This window comes from Lissotriton vulgaris, chromosome 5, assembly GCF_964263255.1.
Source record: "Lissotriton vulgaris chromosome 5, aLisVul1.2, whole genome shotgun sequence".
NCBI classification, from domain to species: Eukaryota; Metazoa; Chordata; class Amphibia; order Caudata; family Salamandridae; genus Lissotriton; species Lissotriton vulgaris.
The window spans coordinates 597564908-597591461 of NC_141693.1; positions in this window are offsets into that span (position 1 = coordinate 597564908).

A 26554-nucleotide genomic window follows, 5' to 3' on the forward strand; every position below is an offset into this window, starting at 1 on the left:
ACCAGCAAATAAAACTGTATTGTCGTGCATGCCCGATTTGCCAAAAGAACAGTAGATATCGGCCCCCCAGAGTACCTCTTCAACCCCTGCCCCTTATTGACATACCCTTCAGCAGGGTAGGGATTGACATAATGGGCCCCATTTTACCCTCCAGAAGCGGGTGTCGGTATGCTTTAGTCCTGGTCGACTACGCCACCCGTTTTCCTGAAGCCATACCCCTACGGCAACCCACCACCCAGAATATAGCCAAAGCACTGATCTCGATCTTCTCCAGGGTAGGCTTCCCTAGGGAAATCCTGACAGACCAGGGGACTCCCTTTGTGTCCGCTCTCATGAGACAGGTGTGTTCCCAACTAGGTATTAAGCAGATAAGGACCTCCGCTTACCATCCCCAAACAGATGGGCTTGTTGAGCGCTACAACGCCACACTAAAGACTACCTTGAAGAAGTTGTTGGCCCTTCAGAGCAGGAGGTGGGAGGAGATGTTACCCCTAGCACTGTTTGCGATCCGCTGAAAGGTACACAGCAGCACAGGATTTTCGCCTTGTGAGCTTTTATATGGGCGTCCCCCGCGAACCCTGTTAGACATGGCCAGAGAGGCCTGGGAGGCCGAACCCGACCGAACAAGACCCCTCCCTGAGTACGTGGAGAACCTCAGAACCCATCTGGGACAAATACGGGACATCGTGAGACAGAATATGGTGACAGCACAAGCAAACCAGAAACACCAGTATGATAAGGGCGCAAAACCACGGTCCTTTCTCCCTGGAGACCTGGTACTCCTCCTGATGCCATCCTCGGACCACAAATTGCTGGGTCAATGGCAGGGCCCTTTTTCGGTCCTACGGCAGGTGACGCCGGTTACTTATGAGATAGAAACAGACCCTACCCGGCGAGTCTCCCAGATTTACCATGTGAATCTATTAAAAGAATGGGTAGGCCCTCGCCCCATTCTGTCCGGCACAGAACCAGAAACCGTCCTATCCTATGAGGTCTGCATGGATCCGGATTTGACGGAAAATCAGAGTCAAGAACTCCGTAACACCTTGAGGCCGCTACAACAGGTTTCCTCCTCCTACCCTGGCCACACTTCTGTTATTGAACATGCCATCCTAACAGAACCCGGTAAAACGGTATGCCAACGACCCTATTGGGTCCCTGAGGCCCACAGAACCGTTATCAAGGATGAGATAGCCCAGATGCTGGGTATGGGGATCATAGAAACTTCTATCAGCAGTTGGAACTCGCCCATCGTGTTGGTGCCAAAACCTGATGGGTCGATCAGATTTTGCATTGACTTTCGAGAGGTTAATAAGATCTCGTCCTTTGATACCTACCCTTTGCCTCGTGTTGATGAGATGATTGAACGCATAGGGAAGGCCAAATACATCAGCACGCTCGACCTATGCAAGGGTTATTGCCAGATCCCGTTGAGAGATGAGGACAAAAAGAAAACAGCTTTTTCTACCCCCGAAGGGCTGTATCAGTTCACAATGTTGCCCTTCGACCTTCACAGCGCTCCCGCCACTTTTCAGAGGGCCATGAATCAGGTGTTACGGCCTCATTCCCGATATGCGGGGGCCTATTTGGATGACATAATCATCTACAGTGACGACTGGGGCCAACACCTACACCACCTACAAGAAGTCGTCTCCTCCCTGGGTTCTTTTGGGTTCACCATTAACCCCTAAAAAACCACCTTAGCTGCCCAAACAGTCAAGTACCTGGGTTATCTTTTAGGCGAGGGTGTTATCCGATCCCAAAACAATAAAATCACCGCCATACAGTCAATCCCCTTCCCTCAAACACGAAAAGAGCTCTGAGCATTTTTAGGTCTCTTGGGGTACTATAGGAGATTCATCCCTAACTTTTCCCCGACCGCAGTACCCCTAACCGATCTCTTGAAAAAGTCTACGAAGACAGAAGAGGCTCTGAGGCACCCTGACCCCCTTATGCTACAAGCATTCAACAACCTTAAGCAGTCCCTGATGTCTGGTCCGGTGCTCATCAGCCCGGACTTTTCCCTACACTTTATCCTCCAGACTGACGCGTCAGAACAGGGCTTGGGGGCTGTCCTATCACAGAAAGACCACAACGGGTAGGAACGACCCATCCTCTTTTTGAGCAGAAAGTTGTTTCCCAGGAAGAACTACGCCGTCGTAGAAAAAGAGGCTCTGGCCATCAAATGGGCAGTGGAAAGCCTCCGCTACTACCTGGACGGACGAGACTTTGTCCTGTACACCGACCATGCCCCGTTGGAATGGATGGCCCGTAACAAGGGACATAACGACGGCGTCCTTCGTTGGTTCTTATCCCTACAGCCCTATAGGTTCAGGACTTTACACCGGAAAGGCGTTGATCAGGGAAATGCCGATTACCTCTCCCGATACCCTCTCCCAACCAGATCAAGAAGGACAGCTAAGGGAAGGGGATGTGAAAGGGCCACGTCCCCCACCTCTTCAAAGCAGCTTCTTTCCTCAAAGTCCCGGACCTCGCCATCCGGACTCCACCCCTCTCGCCTTCTTTGCAGGATCCAATCGCGACAAGCGGAAACCCGGAAGGACTCCCCAGTAACCCCAGAAGTCCCTCCCCCAACCTGGTGGCGAAGTGCGGAGAAGCCGGAACCGAAGACAGCAGTTTGTTCAAGGAGTTGGACTCGTGGCAGGAGACGGCTTTCGGAGAACCTGAGGAGAAGAGCGGTGAAGTGGAAGAAGATGAAGAAGTCTGGACCGAGGACTGGTGGAGTCCGGTGGAAGAGGCTGGAGAGCGGCCGCAACTCGCGGTAGAGTTGCGGCGGGGCACGTGAGTAACGACCCCCTCATATATTAAGAGTGTAAATAGCAGTATCCTAAATAGTCACGCCCTCACCTTGCACCCAGCACTGTATATAGTGTATAGTACCCATTTTCAGTCACGCGCACAACTGTATATAAGACCCTAGCACTTGCCCGTCACTCGGTCACCCTTCTGCCCTCCTAATCTTCCTCTTGACCCGTCCCCTACCTTCCTCACACTCAGTTCAAATCCCGCACCACCTGGTGAAGGTATACGGCACCGGCCTATCCTAGCTAGTCGGACTAACGGCCCTTTTCTCTCTCACCTTCCCATACCTCCGAGGAACCATCATCCCGGTGACCAGCCAACTAGACCCCGGTGGAGGAAGCCCCAACCCGACTTCCGGCCAAGCACCACCCCTTCTCGAGGAACCATCGTCTCGACATCAGGCCAATCACAACTTCAAGACCCTTCTTCCCTGCATTTTGCTGCTCTCTTCCCCCCCCCTCCGAACTATTACTGAACCCTGTATATTGACAATAAAACCGGCTCAGAGATAGCCCACTATATACGGCCTCCAAGCCTGTTATTCTGGTCCGCGTACACCCCACGATCACACGCTGTTACTGCTGTGGATGAAGGATCCGTGGGCATTCTGGCAGTGGTTCAATGCCAAAATATGCTGGCAGTGCGCAGTGGCACCACCAAGTATATTCTGAGTTGCCTCGCCACCAACCTTTCATGGTGGTAGCACAGCCATAAAAATGGTGGTAGTGAGGCAACAAAGGGGGTCCTACAGGGTCTCCTTATGCCTCTGTGCTGAGTGGTGCATGCAGGTGGGACATGGTGCCTTCCTATAGTTTTGCAACTCCAGATCTTGCACAGGATGGAATACACAACATGGTGCATTCCTTCCCATGTAGGAAAGGGCACTGGTGGTTCTGTGGCAGTGCTGTTTAAGGCTCAAAATGACCTGTTAAACAGCTCCGCTGTGGGACCGCCACATGGTCCGCCTGCCAGACCACCAAATTACTTGTAACATGGTGGGCTGGTGGGCAGCTGTGAGTTTCAGTGTTCCTGGAGCAAAGCAGTGGTGTGCTGCTTGCTCCAGGACAGCCAGAACTCATAATAAGGCCCTAAGTGTCTGCAATTGGACTATAAGAAAGCACATTTGAGACCCCACAAATTGTCATCTGCCAAGCAGCCAGATGGGCTCTGCAAGACTTCTGCCTGTGACCAGGACTAGGGTCTATGGCCTGCTAGTTTCCCTGCTGGTGGGAGGACTTCACCCTAGGAACACAAGACCACCTCCATGAAGACTGGAGCACCAGTGCCTGCCTGCTTTTGCCAAGACCAGTAGTCCCTGTGAGGAAGTGGAGAGCATTAGAAGGGTCGAGGTTCAGCAGGTAGTCCTGTTGAGTGGAGCACCTTTGTGAGTATAATAAGATGGATGCTGCACAGGTCGGATCATCGCCCTTGTGCAGAACGAAGTCGGAGACACTTGTATGCTAGAGGAGGCCTACTGTAAATTGAGCTGTGTGGATTGCTGTGCTGATCGGGACAGAGCCCATGCGCAGTGAGGAGCAGCGGTCCTGTATGCCAGGTGGGGCAGCTGTGAGAAGACTGCCATGCGGTAAGGACAGTAGCCCTCTCCCTTGTTAACAACTCTGGCCACTCCACCTTCGAATACCTTGAAGCTGAACTTAAAATTCTAGGGGCCCACTCTATTCGTTTACATACTATCTACCACCCTCCTGGTGATCCACACCCCTTTATTGATTAACTTGATTACACAATCCTCATTATCCAACTCAAAAAATCTCTTCCTTGGAGACCTCAACCTCCACTTGAATGACACCAATGATCCCACTACCACCCTCTTCACCAACCTTCTCGAGATCAATAACCTCAAACAACTTTGTCAGTCCCCCGCCCCACACCAAAGGAGTCATCCTGGATGCCATCATTACCAACAATGACTTAGCCTTCCTGACCAACATCATCCCCATTGACTGGTCCATCCACCACCTCATACTGTTCACCATTTCCATCACGCCACCTTCCCTTACCTCAAAACAAATTAAACCTATAAAAAAGACGAGAAATCTAAAACTTCTGCTGGCGAACTTGAGTCCAAACTACAAGCTCAACTGCTTGTCACTCCTCTCACAAAATGCAAATGAGCTTACTGATCACTTTAATAAAGCTGTCAAGGATGTCCTAGACCAATTGGCCCCTCCTAAACTTAAAAATCTAAGAAACATACCTTCCAAATGTTGGTTTAACCTCAAACTTAACAACGAAAGACGCTCATAAAGACTAATGGAAAGAACCTAGAGACAGCATCCCTCCCACTCTAACCTGACACTCATCAGATCAGCTAGATCTACATACAAAAAACACATTATTAACAAAAAGGCATCCTTCTTCCATACACAACTCGATCGGGCCAAAAACAGACCAAGAGAACTGTTCAACAATATCCGGCACCAAACCTCCTCAGTTCCGCCTAAACCGATGGCTTCAACCGCTAGATGTGAAGAAATTGCTGACTTCTTCTCGGAAAAAATTGCCAAACTAGATCAATCCTTCCACTCAACGCAGATCCCAACTAACCCCCTACTTTCTCCTGACATCTCCTCTAATTTACGCTCCACACTCCTGGCACCCCTAGGTCCCCCCTCATACTCTCCCCCTGCCTCACCTCTTCCTAACCCCTCATCACACATTCTTTCTCCTATTCCCTCCCTAAATTACCCCCATACCTTCCCACCCCTACTCCTCTCATACCCAACCTCCCAAACTCACAACCAAAAAGCAATGCCTACTGACATAATTTCCTGCCTGTAACTAAGCACAAAGTCCACAGCATTATTAATAAACTAAAACCATCCTCCCAAACCAAAGACCCCCACCCTTCTAACCTTGTCCAAGACCTAAAACACATCATCATCCCATCCTGGACCAAAATCATCAATACCTCTCTTGCTACGGGAAGTGTCCCTAGCTCTCTCCAACTTGGTCAAATCTACCCCATTTATCAAAAACGCTAATGCTGATCCTAATGTCTTAAACAACCTCCGCCCCTTCACTAACCTCCCCCTTCTTTCTAAAGCCCTGAAAAATGTGTCTTGCTCCAATTAGACAAACACATCAAATAATTCAACATTCTGGACCCCTTACAATCAGGCTTCAGAAAATTCTGCAGTACTGAAACTGCCATACTAAACATTGTTGATGACATACACCACTCCCTTGATAATGGTGAGACATGTCATCTTATCCCCCTTGATCTCTCTGCAGTGTTTGATACTGTTAACCACTCTGCCCTACTTAATGTGCTTAAGATCGCTTCGGCCTCAATGGTACTACCCACAAATTGTTTGTCTCCGATCTTCAACATCGAACCCAACAAATTAAAATTCAAGACTGTCTATCTAAACCCACTCCGATCAACCTAGGAGTCCCCCAGGGATCTATTCTCTCACCCTCACTCTTTAACCTGTTTATGGAACCCCTCACCCTCATTCTAAATCAAGCTGGTATCAACTACCATCTTTATGCCGATGACACTCAACTCTATTACAAGATCAAACCCATGCTGAAATCATACACCTTAATAACACCCACACTAAAATCCAATCCTCGTTCCACCTTAATCATCTCAAACTCAACCCCAAAAAACTGAAATCATCCTCTTCTCCCCCAAAAACAACCCTCTCCCCATTCGAACTTATATCTCCGACCTCAATCCCCTCAACTGCCATCTCTCCTTATCCAACTCAGTAAAATCTCTTGGTATCTCCATCAGTAACATGCTAAACCTCAAAGTCCACATCAAAAATTTTCTAAAGGAGCCCTCTTCACTCTCCATCAACTCAAGAAAATCAAACCCTTTTTCCCAACTGAAGATTTTAAATTAGTGGTTCAATCTCTGGTTCTTTCACCAATCGATTACAGCAATGCCATCCTCACCGGAATTCCAAAGGTCCACCTAGCTCCACTCAAATCTGTACTAAATCTTGCAGCCAGGCTCATCACTGACTGAAAACAGTTCAACCACATTTACCCAGCTCTCAAAACTCTAAAATGGCTCCGCATCGAAGGCAGATCCGCCTACAAAAACGCATGCATCACACACAAAGTCCTCCATCAATAAAATACGCCGGGGAACATCCTTTTTGAACGCGGATGTTACCCCGCAGTGCTTTTACGACGCGTCCTTTACAACGCAAGTCGTAACCACGACTTGCGCTGGAGGGTGCTAAAGGATAAAGAATAGTATATTTACTATTCCAACACCTTCCCTACTATCCACGGGGACTGGTGTTAGAATAGTAAATTATACTATTTACTAGCCGCGCCCAACAACGCAAGTCGTTGTAACGACTTGCGTTGTTAAAGACGCGTTGTAAAGGCACGCGTTGAAACGGTACACGTTGTACCGTCATACATCCAAATACACCACCTTACCTTGCCAATGAACTATGCAAAGTGGGCAGCACATGACCCCTAAGTAGCACTAAAGCTCTCCTCCTAGTCCCACCCCGGCTAAAAAAGAAATCCATTCAATCCTGCTCCTTTTCCGAAAATGCCCCCTACATCTGGAATGCCCTCCCCAAAGACCTACGATGAAAGCCTTCCTAAACCAGCTTTAAAAAAGATCTCAAAATTCACCTCCTCAATAAATATTGGGGGTCTCTACCTGCACCTTAAACTTGTGCTTCCATATCTTATAGGTATTACAGCTCTTTTCTCTGAGTATCTGTTTACATGATATGTGTAACCTCAAGCCTTTTGTTATTCTCTGTCTTACTTGCTGTATATCCTGTAATGATGTTGTAAATGTTGTAATTTTGTTTTACCATACGTATCTCAGTCTTGTAAAGCGCTCTGATGTTTTTGTTATTCTTTGATGCTGTAATTTGTCTCTTACCGTAACTAGCTCTATCATGTAAAGCGCTTAGATACCTCTGGGTCCAGCCAGCGCTATAAAAACCTCTAAAAATAAATAGCCCATGTGTGGCAGTGGGCCCATAGCTAGGAGGGGCAGACGCTGAGGACTTCACAGTGGTGATCGGGCTGAAGCCCGTGTACCATGAAGACAGAGACACCCTGTATGCCAGACTGGGTTACCAGGACCAGCAAGACTAGTGAAGTAATGAGTGAGCCTGCTGTGGGACCTGCGTACCTGCCTGCTACAAATGATTTGCACCACAAGCTTCATATCACCACCCCTTCTCTGTCACTGGCGGAGGAACCAGAGACTTACTCTAAAAAGAGGAGACTTCAGGAACCTCCAGTGGCTGTGGAGGCACTACTGCATGTGTGTATTCTCTGAGTATTGACTGCAACCTTCTTGGGCTTCGTGCAGCAAACTCACCTGAATCGGATGCTGTTGCTCCTGTACACATAGAATGGCCCTCCTCAGAAACTCTGGTTGCTCCAATCATGCGAGGTGCGGGTAAGACTTATTTTTGGGTCTGTTGGCTCTGTGGGAGCTTCCTGCTAGTTGGTGCTGAGATTCTGGAACACTGTTGACTTTAAAAATAGAATGGGGCTTACCATGGATGTTGCTTATAGTAAACGGGGAATAGCTGCTGCTGTTAGAAGTGAAGAGGAAGTGGGACCCGGGGAACCACTTCATGAAACACTGGAGCCCTGACCTCAGGGAGACTGTGTAGTTGTTTGTGGATGTTACCTTTGGGTGGATAGTGGTAGGAATAAAATCCTTCTCTTTTTTCATAAAAGTAAGCTTTTGGCTGGACAAGGATTTATTGCTGCTGCTGTGGGCATTTTGAGCTGTGAGCCTGTGTTCACTCTCTTATATCCACACCTCCCTCCCGAGAAAGTCTTGGACTGCTCAACCACATTACTGCTGAGAGGTAGGTCCAGATGATATACTTGGCCTAGTTGCTCAGAATCCAAGGTAGGTCGGGCCCCGGGACATTAAGAGTAAAAGGCCTCAAATCCCACAGTTGGGCCCAGTAACCCTTACTGGCCCTCTGAAAGCGGTTCTGACAATAGTCAATGGCTGAAGTGGGATGAACCTTGCCCATGATGTGGGAATGACACAATAATAGTCCAGTGGGTGAAGAGGGCTGGTTGAAAGTCCCTATAACAAGTAGATTATACATAGAATTTTAGCAATAAAAATGTCTTCACTAATGCCACATTCAAAAAGGCAAACACATTTAAGTGTCCGTATAAAAATATAATTGTCAAGCCAAGGTCTTGAAATAAGGCTGAGACCAGGCACCAGAATTGGCCCAGCAATGCCACTAAAGAGGACAATGGGGTCTGTGGGAGCAATGATCAATCATACTAGACCCAACTCATGTATGACTATATACACATTAGTGGCTGCTACCAAAACCACATGAAGGGGCAATGCAGGGGCGGGGGATAATCTATAAAAAATAAAAAAGTACTTACCTGACCCTGCCGTTGCCAGAGTGCAGCTTCTTCCTCGCATGTTCGTCCCAAAGCTCCCAGTCTCCCCACCCAATCCGGCGCTCCTCTCATGCTATACTTAGCATGAAAGCAGCACCAGGATTGGTGTGAGTGGCCTGGTTTGTCACTCAGACAGTGCCTAGGAGCCTGTGGCATTTCTCCAACCCAGCTGTGCGATGCAGTTGGGTTGGAGAAACCCAAGTGCGCATGTGTGTTTTGACAGCTGGACAAACCACATGCACACTGACAGTGTGCTACTCTTCTCCTTCCTGCTCAGCCTGCTATTGTCAAAGATGATAGCAGACTCTAGCCAGTTAGCAGCGCCAGTGAAAAATAAAATAATAATAAATAGTTTTATTATCATGTTATTTCTTTAATCTCCTTGCACTGACCAGTGGGGCAACACTCTTCCCCTATAAGTGGGGAGCCCGCCCCCCCCCGGGGAAAAAATACACCAATGTGAAATTTTCAGATTGTGTTCTCCACAGCCCTTCGTAAATATTTGAGAACTCGAATACATAAAAAATGTACTATTAGTACTGTATGTACTAATACAATTGACAGTGGCCATTTGTAGAGAACTAACCCCGGCAAACAGATTTGGTGAAACATATGCTCCTTTACACGATCTAGCTTTCTAAATATTTTGACGCCTAACAAATCTTCTATTATTTTCGGTGATATTTCAGAAGGGAAATAAGTTGAAACTTAGTGAATCTCTCAAAGGTTTCCCATCAACTTCTCAAACTTTTAAGACAAAATTACACATGTGTACTGTAAACATCCTGGAGTTTTTGTGTGAGGTAAACCATTAACTTCATTAAAACAATTAACTGAAACACTTTTTAGCTCTATTGTAGCAGTCAAACATTCTGAAACTGTGAACTCTTCTATTTTGAAGCTACTGTTTTGTGCAGTGTGCAGCTCTGATTCATTCAGGAGAAAATCCAAATTAAGAATCTCCATTTAAATTTCCAAAATGAAGAAATACGTTTTCTCAAAAAATGAAGAATTTAATTTACAAACGCCAGTAAAACAGGCGAAAAAAACGTGATAGGAAAAACAGAAAAGTGGTTGGGCGGAAAAGGTCTGGTAGTAATGGAAATGGGAAGGTATATCAAGGTATAGGTAGGATTTGAAGTACTTGGGCCTAGCTGAGCGCAGAAGGTTGCTCTAATTGCGCTCATTTTAGCGGTAGAAGGGTATAGATAGGGGAAGATTTACAGGGCGGGTAGAAGTACTTGGGTATAAGTAGTGGGAAGCACAAAAAGAATACAGTTACAGTTAAGGCTAACAGTATTTGTGTATGGGCAATAGTTGCGGTACTATGGTATAGGTTGGGTAGAAGTGCGAGGATATATGAAGGGGTTGAGGTACAAGGATAAAAGTGGGATAGAGCTACTAGAGTCTAGGTAGTGGAAGAGGCATGACTGTATAGAGAGGGTGGGGTACAGCTGCTATGTTAGAGATAGGGATAGCAGTAAAAGAGTATAGGTAAGTGTAAAGATATTAGTATATAGTTAGAGATAGAAGCAGAATGGTATGGGTATGGGTCGGTACTAGGGTAAAGACAGGGACAGAGGTGCTAGGTTAGCCAGTGGAGGGCATATGTATGCAGAGATGTAGGATGGAGTAAAGAAACTAGGTTATAGGTAGAGCCAGATGCACTAAGTGCAGGCAGGTGTATTGATATTAGAGTATAGACAGGGTTCGAGGTATTATGGCATAGACAGTAATAAAGGTATATAGGTGTAGTTCTTGGGAATATGACTCTTTACTACGCATGCAAAAACATTGCAAACCATTACAATGCGGTCGTTACAAGACCGCGTTGTTACCACGTGAACTAAGCCTGGGCGTAGTTCGCTAAGTAGCGCTACGCATAGCTACGCAAAGTGCACTTCGCACTACCTGAGCTATGGATAGCACTACGTGAACTGCGTAGTGCACTGTTCACAATGATTGCACAGTGCCGGATGCTTGTCCGCGATGTGCAATCATTGAAAACGGCATCTTGCACAGTGCGAGCTGTCTTTTACTGGCGCTCAAGTAGATTTTTACTCGAGCAGCATCTTTCTCAACGCGGACTTGTAGTTTCTCCTAGTGAGCGGTCGCGAGCATACGCGACTACTCGCAATGAGAAACCTGACCTCCCCGCATTGAGAATCTCGCAGGTAGGTTTATTTTCCACGATCGTGATCGGCAACTTGATGTTGCTGATCGCGAACGGGGAAAAAGTCTTGCCGGGATGTAATTTTGCTTGCTCGCAGTTGCCAACTTGATGTTGAGGAACGCGAGCAAGCAAAAAATGACCGCTGCACTATGCTACGCTACGTGTGTTTTTACTGTGCTACGTGCATTTGCGTAGTGCATACTTCACAAACTATACCAACATAGCGTACTGCTTTGCCCAGGGTTAACGTGAACCAGTACATCGCAAGTCATTACGGAATAATATTATTTAGTATTCCTACTCCAGTTCGTGCGACAGCAGGGAAGGTGTTGGATTGTAAATCCAAACCCAGCGCGCCCCCTTTAGCAAATTGTTGTAATGACTTACAATGTACTGGTATCCGTGGTAACAATGCAATCGTTGTAACGACCGCGTTGTAAGGTACAGCGTTGTTGAGACAATGTTGTAAATGGTGTTTCCCATTCAGGGTAGAGGTACTATCGTATATGCAGGAGTATTTCATATGATTAAAGAGAATAAAACAGTTCAGGTTGAAGGATGCAAGCAGGTTGGAGTATAATGAGGGAGAAGAAAGAAAAAAGAATAGAGGGAGCTTTGAAAAAAGAGCAGAAAGGGAGGTGGACAGGTTAGGTATGAGGACTACCTCATTAAAAAAGGGATCAATATGACCCACGGAAAAAGTACTGCAGTGCTTTTCAGGTCGAGTCTAAAGTCAGCGCTCATGCGCTGCTCTACAAGAGACTTGTTGCACTGGAGTTTGGAATAGCAGCCCGCCCGCTCCCCGCCAATATTTGTCATTGGCTTGTGTCATTGTCCTTCGTAAATGCTGGCTGTGATTCATAAATAGGCTTGTTAGTCACTCCTTAGTACCGGCTTGTCTTCATTTGTAACCTCACATGACTTGTTACACGGTGTATGTTATAAGTAATGTAATGTAATGTAATGTAAGGGACATTTCTACCGCGCGACTTTCACTCCAAGGAGTATCTTGGCGCTCACACAACTCAGATGGAGGAGTTGGAAGGGAAAGGGGTGTCCTAAATTCTACACAAACATTACACTAAGGTCCTACAAGTGGCGTCAGGCAAAGAGAAAATCCAAGTTTTTAATGCCTTCCTGAAGGGGGCTTCTTGAGAAAATGACCGCAAGAAAAGTGGGAGTTTGTTCCAGGCTTTAGTTCCCAGTACAAAAAGGGATTTGCCACCCTTTGTGGCCAGCTTGAAATGAGGGGGAGTAAGTAAGTTCTGGCTTGCAGATCTCAGACAACGAGTTGGATGATATCATTTAAATCTGTGGCATAAATAGGTTGGGCCTCGTTGGTGAAATGCCCTAAAAGTGATTAGAAGAAGTTTAAACAAGATTCTTTTACCTATTGGCAGCCAATGGAGGGTGTTTAGTGCTGCTGAGGCTGATGACTTACGGGGGAGACGCAGTACAAGGCGGGCTGCCGCATTTTGGACCATTTATAATTTGTGGAGAACAGTTTTGTCAGCTCCAACGTATAGTCCATTACAATAGTCCAGCCTAGAGCTTATTAAGGCCACTGCGACTGTTTTCCTCGCCGATAGTGGAAGAAGATCAAAAAACTTCCTTAGTGCTTTTATGATCTGAAAGCACATGCCTGCTACTGCTACAGCATGGGGTTTAAAAGATAGTTGGTTGTCGAATTTGATGCCCAGATTACGGGCGGATGCAATTGTATTGGGGGACACTTCGGCATCCGCTGGCCAGCACACTGTTGGGGAAAAAAGATTGTGATTCTCTATAGTAAAGTAGGTGAGCACTATTTTGTTTATTGCCAACTAACAATGGCAATGGCAGCTGCTTTCTGTTGTGTATGCAGCACACCCACAGAGGACAATGGTGGCCGCTTGTATGGTGCATTATGCCAATCTAACTTTAAAAGTAGTGCCCCCTACCTCCACAGTACAATGGCAACTCTTTAAAAAAAATAACTTTTAAGAGGAAAGTGGTGTTCGCTTCAGGGACACCATGCTTTGTTTTAACTTTTTTTATATAAACTTGCTATCATAGCGCCGCTGTAACGACCACAGGAACTCCTCGGGATCTGTGTGATGCTCAAATGGGTCCACCTCCTGACATCCCCAACTCTGACTGATATGGATACCCAGAGTAATGAGGTGATCAAGCAAGGGATAGGGTTAGGGAAGGTGCTGCAGGGGAATAGGGATACCTGTAACAAAAGGTACATGGGATTAGTATTGCGTACAATTCCGACTACTCTCAATAAGGTCTCACTAATAACACTCCCATGCCTTCAACACTTCAGTGCAGGTCAATATAGAAAGCTTCTCAGTAGTAAGATGCTTCTCTCACCCTGAAACAATTCTGTGGGCTCCTATAAACCAAGCACAGATACATTAATGATTCATTCGCTAGCACCCTGGCCAAAACCACTAAGTACATCAAGGATCATACATACCCTAAGACATGCAGCAACAAAAAAAGGATAGAAAAGATGAATGGACAAACTCCAGATCATCAAAGGCAAAAATAAACCGAGCTGAAGTACCCTGGAAGAATCCAGCAGAACATCTGGCGACAGTATGAACTCCAGCTCAGAATCAATAAAGTTATGCCAGAGAACACAATCCTCTTGGGAAAAACATCAGAGGAGTGTCACAAAATCAATAGAAAACAAAATAAAGATACTATGGTACCTCAGCAGTTCTGTGATGATCTACACATCAGAAGCGGCGAATCCCCAGTCCTGGGAAACCACGGCTCCATAGAATGTCAGGAAATATACCTCAGAAGAAAGCACAGAGGATTCCCTCTGACTCCACAGGCGAGGAAAGACCTGAGAGGAAACCCCGCAGAAGATGTTAAGAATTACCCCGGTGCACGTCCGCGCACAAGCTTCAAAAAATAAAACCCTCAAAGCAATCTTCCCGTTGTGGCCACAAGCGGGAGGGTCCAGGGCAAAATGTAACCAGAGTGCTCGTATCACGAGCGATAGATCAAGCACGGAAGTTCTGCTCCACAAGGTAATCCGGAGAGAACACCCCCCCCCCATCCACCAGGCACAGAACTGATCGTGTCACCGACAGCGGACACGAAAGGGCAAGTTACAAACCAAATACGAAGTCAGGCAGTGCAGTCGATCTGCAGAAGAACTCCTAGATACGACAAGAATCACGTACAACGTGTTCCGCGTTGTGCGTGGTGATATAGCTTCCGCTTCCAATCAGACTGCCTCCTGGGAAATGTAGTTTGATGTTGTCATGTAGGCCCTTCATGCGTTCAAGTCAGACAGCTGCAGTGCCAAGTGTTAATATGTGGGGAATCAGTGGCACTATTACCAACCTTTGTAAGATGAACAGCAAAGTGACAGACGTGTAACAAGCTTAGGCCTCTGGAAAGCTTAAGGGCTTGTTTATATTAACACCAAAGCCCGCAAAGCGTTGGGCTGAACTTGAAGGTCCTTTGTATGGGATTATTTTTTATCGGGTGATGAATAGTAAAAAAGTGAATAGGACGTAAACAACTATTGGCGCCTGTTTCCTGCAGAGTTAATAGATTTCTGCTTCATGGAATCAGCGTATGGCTTAATCTCTAGACTTAATTGTGATGCGGCTGCTGCCTTAAACATCCCTAAGTAGGACAGGGCTAGTCTCCCAGCCGTGGTCACCTCCTTCTTGGATTTTATACAAATAGAAGGTTTGAAGACCCTCACCAGCTGAGTTCGATGGTTGGGCCCTTCGTAGGGCTTGTGGTGATTATCAACTAACCCAGCTTTGTGGGGGGGGCGCAGAACTGCTGTGGGTGAGTCTGCAGGGCCCGCCTTTGCTTCTTGGCAACCCCCCTTCGATGGGGGTGCAAATAGCTTCCCTGTCGTTTGGCAGTCAGTAGCCGGCACCCCCCTACCCTCCCAGAGTCCCCCCAGTTAGCACTAGGATTGTTTATATTTATATTTTTTAGTTCATCAGTGACCCTCCGTTTTGTTTATTTTTTGCCATAAATTGCACCAGTTCTTTGTCAAGGGTGAACGGGTTGCACATGCTCTTTCTAAATGTAAAATTAATCTAACATACAACTTGTCATATTTTCCGCGCTGTCCCTAGTTCAGTCCTTTTTGCTTTTCTACTGCCTCTGCCCCTGCCCCGCTGCCCCAGCTGAAAGCCTCCTCCACTCCAGTCACTTAACCCTAATAACCGTCCCTCTCTTCCTTCTGTTGCTGACTGACTGCTGCTAGTATCTGCTGCTGCTCTGCTGTCTCCGCCCCAGCCCAGCTGCTCCTGCTGAAAGCCTCCTCCACTCCAGTCACTTAACCCTAATATCCGGCCCTTTCTTTCTTCTGTTGTTAACTGGCTGCTGTTTGTCTCCGCTGCTGTTCTGCTGTCTCCGCCCCAGCCCGCTACGACTGTTGAAAACCTTCTCCACTACAGTCACTTAATCCCAGGACACAAGTCCTATAACAAGAAGTCGGGGGAATGACAATATGCAAATGACCTCATGACCTCACATGCTCAACGTGTTCCGGTGTCTGAAAATTACACCGGGATACGTTCAGCTTATTTCTATGTGGCCCAGCTTCTTGGAAGGGGGGACGGCGTCCACCCTGTGAAAAGAGTAGGGGGGCGGTGTCCACCCGTTTCTGCCCCCGACTCAAGCCCTGTTTAATCTTAATATACAGCCCTATCTTCCTTCTGTTGCTGACTGACTGCTGTTTGTCTCAGCTGCTGCTCTGCTGTCTCTGCCACAGCCCCGCTGCCTCTGCTGAAAGCCTCACCCATGCCAGTCACTTAACCTTACATTATCCGGCCTTACTTCCTTCTGTTGCTGACTGGCTGCTTTTTGCCTGCTCTACTGCTACATGTCTGTTAGACTTGGCTGTCTCTAATTGGCAGAGGTATACACTTCTGACAAATAGGGACTCACCTCCTCTAGTCAGGGCAAGGGGATCACACACTTAGATAATCCCTGCTCACCCCCTTGGTAGCTTGGCAAAGCAGACAGGCTTATCTCAGAGGCAGTGCGTTAAGCATTTATGACCATATACAGTAATAAAGTGAATACACTACAAATGGACTCGACACAGTAGACACAGTAGTATTATAAGAATAAGCATGTTTATATAAGGCTTAGCACAAGACCAAATAACGACAAAAATATACCACAATCTTAATAAATACTCTTGGAATGAAAAATAATAGTTCAAGTGTAGTTTCTTCTTAGCACAAAGTTCTCTCTTCAAACTCTTCTTCTTTAAAACACAGTTCTTGGCAACAATGTAACCCCCACAGGAGTCACACGACGTCGAGGCAAAGTTAATCCAAAGGTTCGGCGTCAACCGTGAGGATCGCTACGTCGAGCCTGGAGTCGCACAGACCCCCACAACACAGTACCTTGGAAAAGCAAAGCGCACAATGCTCAGCGGCGTCGAGATGTCCGGTGTCGCGTCTTCGGCGTCGATCGGGCCTCGGAGTCGGGGCGACCTGCAGCGGCGTCGACAGATGTCAGGCAGGAGCAGCGCTCACGAGGCGAAGCAGGATACGGCGTCCTCGTCGATGTCGATGATGATGTTGCAAGAGTGAGCAGCGCTCACGGCGTCGAGAGGGCTCGGGGTCGAGGCGTCGGCAGCGGCTTCGCTACTAGCGTCGATCGGGCCCAGCGGCCGGCGGCAAAGATGCGAGACACAGGAGCTGCACTCACGATGTCGAGCTGGATTCGGCGGCGTCCGTCGGGTTCGGGATTGCTGGATTTCTTCAGAGGTGCTGGACTTTCAGGTTCCAGCAACAAGCACTTTCAGCAAATGGTGAAGTCCTTTAGCCCTGTGACTTCAACAGGAGGCTGGCACTCTTCCAGCCCTTGGAGATTTCCTTGGCAAAGCTTGAGAGTACACACTCAGTTCCTCTCTCCTGGTTCCTTGGCAAAAATAAAGAAGTGACTGCAGAATTCCCCCCAGCAAACAGCACTCTGGGAGAAGGGGTAGGCAAGTCCTTGGATCAGCAGGCTTCTTGTCCTTGGTTCAGGGTTCCTTGTCAGAATTGATCTAAAGTCTTGGTTCAGGGGTCCTTCTCTTATACCCCTTTTCTGCTTTGATCCCTTTGTCCATGCAGGGGAATTCCCCTCATCCTGGGTTTGTTGTGGGTGTAGCCAGGCAGAGGCACCTGGCCTATTCACTGTGCAGGGCAGGGTCCTCAGCCGCCCAGCAGGAGGTGGAGCCAGTATTGTCACTGGCAGGAGCAGAGCCATCAGTCGCCCGGCAGGAGGTGGAGCCAGCATTGTGGCAGGCAGGGCAGGCTATCAGGAGCTACTCTTCCCCTACTCTCCATGCAAATGCCTCACTCACCCCACACTGACTCATTCAGAACTCTGGAGCCATCCAGCTCCTGTCACACACACCAAACCAGCAGAGACTGGTAATAGTCAGACAAGAAAATAGCCACATTCTAAAAGTGCTATTTTCAAACCCAGAGTCCAAAAACCATCCACCCAAACGGATGCGTTATTAAACCCTGAGATCAGGGATACCAAACTCGACATTGTACCATGCTCCCCGAGCCAGCTAGGATTATAGCGCTTAATAATCCGGGCAGCCCATTCTAATTTACGGAGAGCAGGTAACCTTACAATAGTGAACAACGAATATGGCGGTAATTCACTATTAGGACATGCCACACTCATCAGGGCTTGTCCTACCTTATGCTTACAATGCACCCTGCCCTCTGGCCTACCACAGGGGTGACTAACATGAAGTTAAGGGAAGGTTTGGGGACTGGCAAGTAGGTGTACGTGAGCAGTCCGCACGACAGTACCCGACTGCACGTAGGTCTAGCAATGGCAGACCGTTAGACACATTTTACCAGGCTGCTTCTGTGGGTGGCACAATACGTGCTGCAGGTCCACTAGCAGCATTTGTATTTACAAGCCCTGGCACTCCTGGTGCACTATACTAGGGACTGACAGTAAACCAAATAAGCCAAACATGGAATCTAATCAATATTAATTTAACATAGGGAGCACTTGCACCGTGGCACTGATGAGCAGTGGCACAGTGCCCAAAGCAATATACCAGCAAAAACATTGTAAACAGAGGAGGCAAACTGAAAAAATGGAGGAGAGACTCAGGCCAATGATGTCAGGTCTAACAATGTCCATGCATGATGATGCTGAACTCGCAGTCTCCCACTGCACACTCACACACACACCCCTGGTCACCGGTGTGCGCACTCAGTGCACTACACGCCCCTTTCACACCTGGCAGCCCAGCCCCCTGTTTTATGAATTTGCCACTCAACGCATGCTTTACTTTGCCTGTTCTCACACCGTTCCTCAGTAAGGCGCTCTAAAACCTGCTCAGTTGTGGTTGGCGCTGCAAAAGACAACACATACGCAAATAAAGTAAGTATGCGTTCATGTAAGAGTAAAACAAGAAACTGAAAGCTCTATCACAGGGGCCTTGACAGATGGTTAGAGGAGCTGCCGGAAGTGACGTCTGTTCGTGTGTATTGTGACATTAAAGTTATAAGTGAGTTTTATTAAACAGGCGGCATTCCTTGCGCCCTGGGAAGGGATAAACAGGGGCACATATGCAAGTTTACGCCACAGAGCTCTCACCAGACACAGGGCGAGGTATTCTGGCTGGATACATTCATATTTTGTTATCAAAACGGCACCAGTGCGTGGCATTAGATGACATTAGATCAAAAGCAAGATATATCCTGAGCTAATAACAAGAGTCAATAAAGTTCTTCAAATAAATCACAAAGAAGATGGTCTTCATCTCTTCATTTATTGCGATGTTGTTCTTCTTAAAAGAATCTAGCCGCCAACACGTGTTTCGTCTTTGGTGGTATAGACCACAGACTTCTTCAGCTACACGCTAGTTCCTGGTTCTTGTGTCGGATCACACTACGTCCTAGGTCACTTGGGGCTCTACTATGACTTTGAAGTTTTTGCCTGAATCGCGATTGATTGAATCAAGAGTTTCCATACCTTTTAATCCTGATAACACGCCTTATTACACGTTGATATCACTTTTCTATCAACAATAATTTGTTAGTCTAGCAATAGCCCTGAAGAAGTCTGTGGTCTATACCACCAGAGACGAAACATGTGTTGGCGGCTAGATTCTTTTAAGAAGAACAACATCGCAATAAATGAAGAGACGAAGACCATCTTCTTTGTGATTTATTTGAAGAACTTTATTGACTCATGTTATTAGCTCAGGATACATCTTGCTTTTGAATTATATGGGTTATTGTTTTTTCATTAGCTATTTGGTTGATGGTGGATGGCCATCACCTTATCGTTGGAGCTTTCCATACTGTAACCTCGGATTTTGTCATAACCCAGCACAATCGTCACTCAGCCATCCTCCGTTCATTGTACTGTATTAGATGACATTAGGGGTCTACAGTTGACACCATAAGTCCACATTTCAACCCCCCCCCAAACCTTCCACCCCAAATGGCGGATGAAAAACACAACGCTAGATTGGTCCAAGGGGCCCTCTGGCCAGAGTTTAAAGGCTCCAAGGAAATCGAAGATGTTTATCCTACTGGCATAAGGAACCCCCACTGAAGGGGCCTATGGTGCCACTGTGTGATGGGCTGGTAGCCCTGGCCCCCAATTTGTTATTTATGGGCCTCTTCTGTCTGCAAACAAAATGCTTATAAATGACACTGTTAAGGAATAGCATGACAGAGGGCGGTGGGCTGGGGTGCACAGGGAAGGAAACAGAGGAAGAGAAAAACATTAAAAATTTGGAAAACAGAGAGAAGAGACAGGTTAACAAGCATTTCCAAAGCAATAGGTCTCACATTTTCGAAAGTTTGAGCTATTGGCATTGTAAATGACAAACATTTTTATTTATATGTTTTGAAAACCTGCATGGGGAGCGTAAACACACAATTTGTACTTACAGTCCTTGCTTACAAGAAGAAAGTCTGGCAGTAAATGAGGTGCAGTTACTGCCAGCCTTGCTTCTCCTAAGCAACGACTATAAGTACAAAGTGCTTGTTTACACACCGCTTTGCAGGTTTTCAAATCACATAAATAAAAGGCATTTTCATTTACAATGCCAATAGCTCAAACTCTTGTGAATGTGAGACCTATTGCATTGGAAATACTTGCTTTCTAATATGAGCGGCACAAGCTTAATGGATTAGACATCCTGGCAATGCCATTTATTTACAAATATAAAACCCCAGTAAGACAAGGAAACAGGTTTTTAGACCAAGTTGCTTTAAAGGTGTTTTCTCCACAGTCATATTCAACAGGAGTGAGATGTCATTCAGCCCCAAATATCAGCTTTCTTCGGGCCCAAGAAGGTAATAGACAAGGGAGTACTTTCTGTTTCTGCAGTCCCAAAAGCTGGGATAAGGGGGGCTAGCTCCACACTTTTATAGCTGATGCCACTTATCCACACGAATTTCCTGAAAGGCATCCTTTCAACTACTGAGAGCGCAGGTCACGTAATGGCTGTGTTTATAAGTTGCCGCCGTGGTTGCTGGCTTTCACCTACTTTTTTATTTCCTTTCATGGAGCCGAGTATATCCCTTAAGTGGTTATATGCTATATTATTTTGACATAGGACGCTGGCCTGAGGTACAGAACATGCCTTCTTAATGTGGTCAGAGGAACCCATTGGAAACCGCACTCGGACACTTTCTTTTTTTATGCAAAGGGAAACTCAGATGTTTGCTTTTATGTTAATTGCTTCTTTTTATATTTTCTTAGGAGGCCTTATATGCCATGCTGCCTAAAGCCACTCCCAGGCCAAAACTGTGATTTCTTTGTATTGACTTCATATGTTAAATTTGGGCATAATGAATTTTAGTGCACTTCGAACATCCATGGAGAATTTTCTCAGGTTTATTGGATTTTGTGTCGTGATTTTTCAGGCACATTTTAGCTTTGAAATGCTAAGAACCTATTCATTAGATTTTATCTCTGAGAACAGATGGCAAAGTTCCTATTGACTCTTTGCTAGAAATCCCCATTTACCTTTAGCATACAGTGAGACGTGTTGTTCTGCTCACCCCGGAAGCACACATGGTTTATACAAATGAGCCCGACAGATGGCAGCCAGCACTTACACAGGGGTTGGGTTATTATGAAACATTATACACTGCATTGGCACAATGTGTCTTTTGCTGCCAGAGGTATCACATGACGATGACAAATGAAAGTGAGCTCAGCTACAGCTAAGAAAACACTCACAAAGCCTTTCATTTTAGCCTTTGATACTGAAATGCTTTTGCACAAAACACAGCATCTCAGCGTGTGCCTACCACGAACAACAGGTACACGAGTAGTAAGAAGAGGTAGTTAGACTCTAATGCACACACCGAAAATGCAACAAAGGTAACACGAGTGCATGATCAGGCAGGTAGAAAGATAGAGGCAGTGCAGCGCTCAACTTTTCATGCTTATTAAATAGTTAACCGTCCAGTAGGAATGGGGATAAACAGACTATCATCTTTAATAATTTGTCCCTTTTTTGTTGTTATGGCTGACACATAATGTGTGCCCAAAGGGATGTCTTTAGTGTCCCATTAAAGACACAATCAGCGATTCACAATCAGGCGCCCAGGGACGTTGGTCGCCACCTACGGAGCACCCACAACGGATACAAACTTTCATATAATAATTGTTGGAGCTGTACACTGATCCCTATCTGAAGTATTTAAAAATTCTCCCGATCGTTTTAGTTTATAATCCTTTTCTTTTTCCTTCCTCTTCAGCCTTTTCAATCCCCTTTTATCAATCTTCCTTTGCTTCCTTTAGATTTTCAGCCATATTATGCTATTGTTAACACACTTTTAAGCATTTGTTCTTACTTTAATCAGATTACCTTTTAAATGCTGTATACATTTATCTTATGCGTTCTGTTTGTATTTGTTCTCTGTATACAAACTCTGAATGCTAATCAAATTATTTAAATTTTAAATAAGTATGTGCTGCAGCAGTGCACACAGACACTCTCCCCAGCCCCACATCCAAGATGTCATACCTATATATGAGTTAGCCATTGACCTAAAAAGAGTGTGTATTTGCTATCTGGTTATGGAGTGGACCAAAGCAAATATAACTGTCCTTTTAGTTTTTTGATGCACTCGCACTAAAGTAAGTAAACACACTAAGGGAACTGGTCCCTGTAGCCACATAGTACTATCAGAGATGTTGTTTGTTCATGGCTTGGACTGCTACCCCCAGCGGTTGCCTGTGGTTAGACTTATTGTAAGCATTCCTCCCATCACCCTTTGTGTGTTTGATGTAACACTTTAAAGGCAATGGGATGCCCAAACGTGGGTGCTGTGCTCGCGATGCCACTGAAACCAAGCTGCACCTGACTGATAAGCCCTCAGGGTGACACCGTTTTTTGGGTGGCTGTGTTCGGGATCAAGGAGGTCCTGGCCTGGCAGTTCGGGTTGGGACTGTTTCTATTGGAGGGGTGTCAAGACTAATTTGCATGTAGCTTAGTCTAAACTGAGATGACATGGTGGGCAAAGGAACAATGGTTGTTGGAAAACTACCATGAGTGGTTGCCATTGGTAGGGCTGTTTGCAAGCATTCTTTTCATCACCTTTTGCATGTTTGATATCTGTCTAATTTTGTCAGGGCTTACCAACCCTGTGAGGATCAGGACGGTCCTCAGAGCATGGGTTAATAATACAAGTACACTCACATGCATACACACACAATGTAGAGCACATGGAGGTGCAGGACAAACGTCCCTAGGCTGCTCAGAACAGTTGTAGTACAAGAAGCAGCAGTCTGTCCTCCACCTGCCTCCCCCTTCTCTTCCTCTATATGTTTTTCACACATACACAAAACATGAACAACATGTACATCTGTAGTGCTGAAATCCCTTGCAAACACAGAAGAGAAAAGGCAAAGGCAGCAGCCGTGCAACCTTCTCTCAGTGCATGCATGACCCTGTGCGTCACAGTGTGTGTGTAGCATGGTGTAGGAGTGTGTGTGGTGTTTGAGGATGCAATACCTGTGACTGATAGTGTGTCAGTGTGAGGTACATATGATGATTTTTTACGAAGATTGTTTTTGTGATGTAATTACATATGATTTGTTTTTTTATAAATAGATTGTATTGCTTTTCCAACCTATACAACTTTTGTCATGAGCATTTTTAATAATCAGTTCTTTTAGTATACTTTTCTTTTTCGGTCATGATCACCATTGTGTCAACCAAGTACTGTTTATTTCTTTCATAAACATCCCTCTACCAACTCCCCACTCCCGTCACCTTACTGCAGGTTCCATTTAATGTTCAGCTATTTGAATTTCCACAATTCTGATTGGGTCACATTTCTTACTCCCCCCATGATATTCGGACCTTATTATCAAGACGTCACCCTGATCGTATCCGTTGATGTTAGTGTGTTCATTCTATACCCCCTTCATGATCTTGATGTGTTGGGCTCCCCTGATGTGATCATGTCAAAGGTGAGGACCCGCTTGAGTCTGGCTCCGGGTTTCTCATTCCCTCCACCAGTGTTTCCCATGCTCTGGCTCGTTCCATTACCCTATCCCCCTGGGTGCATTCCCGAGTAGTACCCTACTTTTACATCCCGACCAGCTTCCTAGCTCTCTTTTCCACCCAATTACTTAGGGCCCCCTTGGTGTCTTCCAGCATTTCCTGATTTCACGCTTGGCCAGTATGAGAGCAAGGTTTTGGAATCTATCGGTAAACATCAAATTAGAATTATGGGGAAATAGACTAAGGAGGCAATGTGCCGGTTCACAGAGAACCACTCATTCAACTATTCTAGCCTCCATAGCTGCCAGTATATGTGCACAATTGGGCAGCTCCAGGACATGTGCATCATATCCGCCCCAGTTTCTCCACATTTTGGGCAGGTCGCATCCTCCCTGTGGAAGTATCCGGGGTGAGGAAGGCCCGATGCAGTACATAAAAATTAATCTGTTTAAATTGAACATTTCTGGAAATCTTATAAGGTCTATCAAACTTGTTTACCCAGTTTTTATCTTCCACTGGAGTGCCCAAGTCCGTCTCCCATCTGTCCCTCAGTATAGTCCGAGGTTGGAGAGAGTCCCTGCCAATCGCCCTATATAGGCATGTTACCTCCTTGATCCTGCCCCGCCGTGCCTATATACCTGCTTGTAGGGGGGCTTTTGGGTTCTATGGTACCCATCCTCCAGTGTCCCATGATCGCTGTTGTTACTGCTCCCTGCGACAGGAACTTGCCCCAGGGGATGTCCCAATCTGCCCAAAATGCCTTCTTCATATAGATCCCCCAGTTTAGTGGCTCCTACCTGTACCCAGTCCTCAAGACCTCTTCATTGGTCCCCCATGTGGAAGCACCTGCAGCACCATCATTAGGAGGTACGGCGAGTAGGGCACTCAAGTTTGTGTCCTCTACAGGCATCTCCCCCAGCAACACTGTATCACTTGCAAATCATTGCTACACTCCAGTGGTGCTCCTCAACCCTCAGGAGCTTCCGTAGGAGCATATCTAGCCCAGGGAGGAAAGGACCCACCACTCCCCCCAGTGTCAGCCTCCTCTCTATTCATTGTGTAAATCATTGCAGTTGTCCCACTAAGTAGTTGATTCAAAGTTGGGGACAGCCAGTCACCCTTCCTCTGTTGGTTTTTTTAGGGTCGACAGGGCGACTATCAAACAGCCCGCCCCCAGATGTATGATACCAGGTATGTATTGCACTCTCGGTATCCATATGGGTAATGTGGTAAACAAGTGTAATAGGCACGGAAGGGCTATAATTTTTAGTAGTACCACTCTGCCGGCAACAGATGAGGGAGTGTCCCCCAATATCCCATTCTGTCTTTTAAGGAATGCACTATCCCACCCATGTTCCCCTCCTGGTGATCTGATTGGGAATGGTATATTTTACCACACAGATATTGTAGGCAGTGGGTTCCCACACAAGTTCTCCTAGTCCCTCCGGTGGTTCCCCACCCCCCACTAGTGGGAAAAGTCTGGACTTTTGGGAATTTACTTTGCGCCAGACAGCACAGCGAAGTCCGTCATCATTTCCCGAGCTCCATGCATTTCCCTTCTCAAATCACTCAAGAACAGGAGCAGGTCATCTGCATATAGTGCAATGTAATGGGCATGCCCTCCTATCTGCAGGCCTTGGTATTTCCCCCCTGATGAACAGGTAAGCCAATGGCTCCATGGCCAATGTGAACAGTAGGGCGAAGAGGGGGCAACCCTAGCGTGTCCCCTTCTCCACTCCATGCTGCCAGAAATCGTATGACCCGTTGGTACTCTTGACAGGAGCTCCATATTTAGCAACTGTACCCATCTTAGGAAGCCTTGCCCCAGTCGCAATCGCTCCAAAATTCCATATAGATATCGCCATTCAAGGCTATCAAAAACCTTCTCTATATCGAGGGCAAAGACAGCTCCATCTATTTTTTCCCAGTTGCTTGCAGTTACAGCAATTGTCTAATGCGGAGAGCTGTGTTTCTACCCTGGATAAACCCTGCCGATCTGGGTGGACTAGTGTAGTCATGAATGAGAGGAGTCTGATTGCTAGGATTTTGCTTAATATTTTAAAGTCAAAATTAGGAATAGATAATGGCCTGTAGGCCATACAGTCTAGAGGTGGTTAACCCAGTCTAAGCAGTGATATTACAAGTGCTTCTCTTGTGGTGCTTGGGAGCACTCTCACTGCCTCATACAGCTGTACCAATCTTGGGGCTAGCTACTCCACATAGGCAGTGTAGAAGTCGGCAGGAAGCCAGTCTATTTCGGGGTTTTGCCCATGGCTTTGTCTTTAATAGACATCAACAACAAAAGAGTGTTCCTGTTCTGATTAAGGTGGAAAAAAGCACAGAGCACAAGGAACCAACAAAGCCCATTTGGTTTGTTAAGAAAGCCCTCACTCACCGACCTGGTCGGTGACTTGCTTCATCATCGGGCCCCACAGGGTGTGACCGAATGCCACCCCGGTGTGCTGCGACGCCAGAATTACTGCGGAGCTGGTCTTGTGAGGGTGGGAGGGCTATGTGAAAAATTACGTGAATAGTGTGAAGTGGTGAGTTAAAATTGCCTTGTATGTATCAAAAAATTCATTTAATCAGAGATCATCAAGGGCAAGGTTAAAAAATGTGATGGTGAGTAAGGCCAACTAATTGGATGGTCTACTCCCACTAGC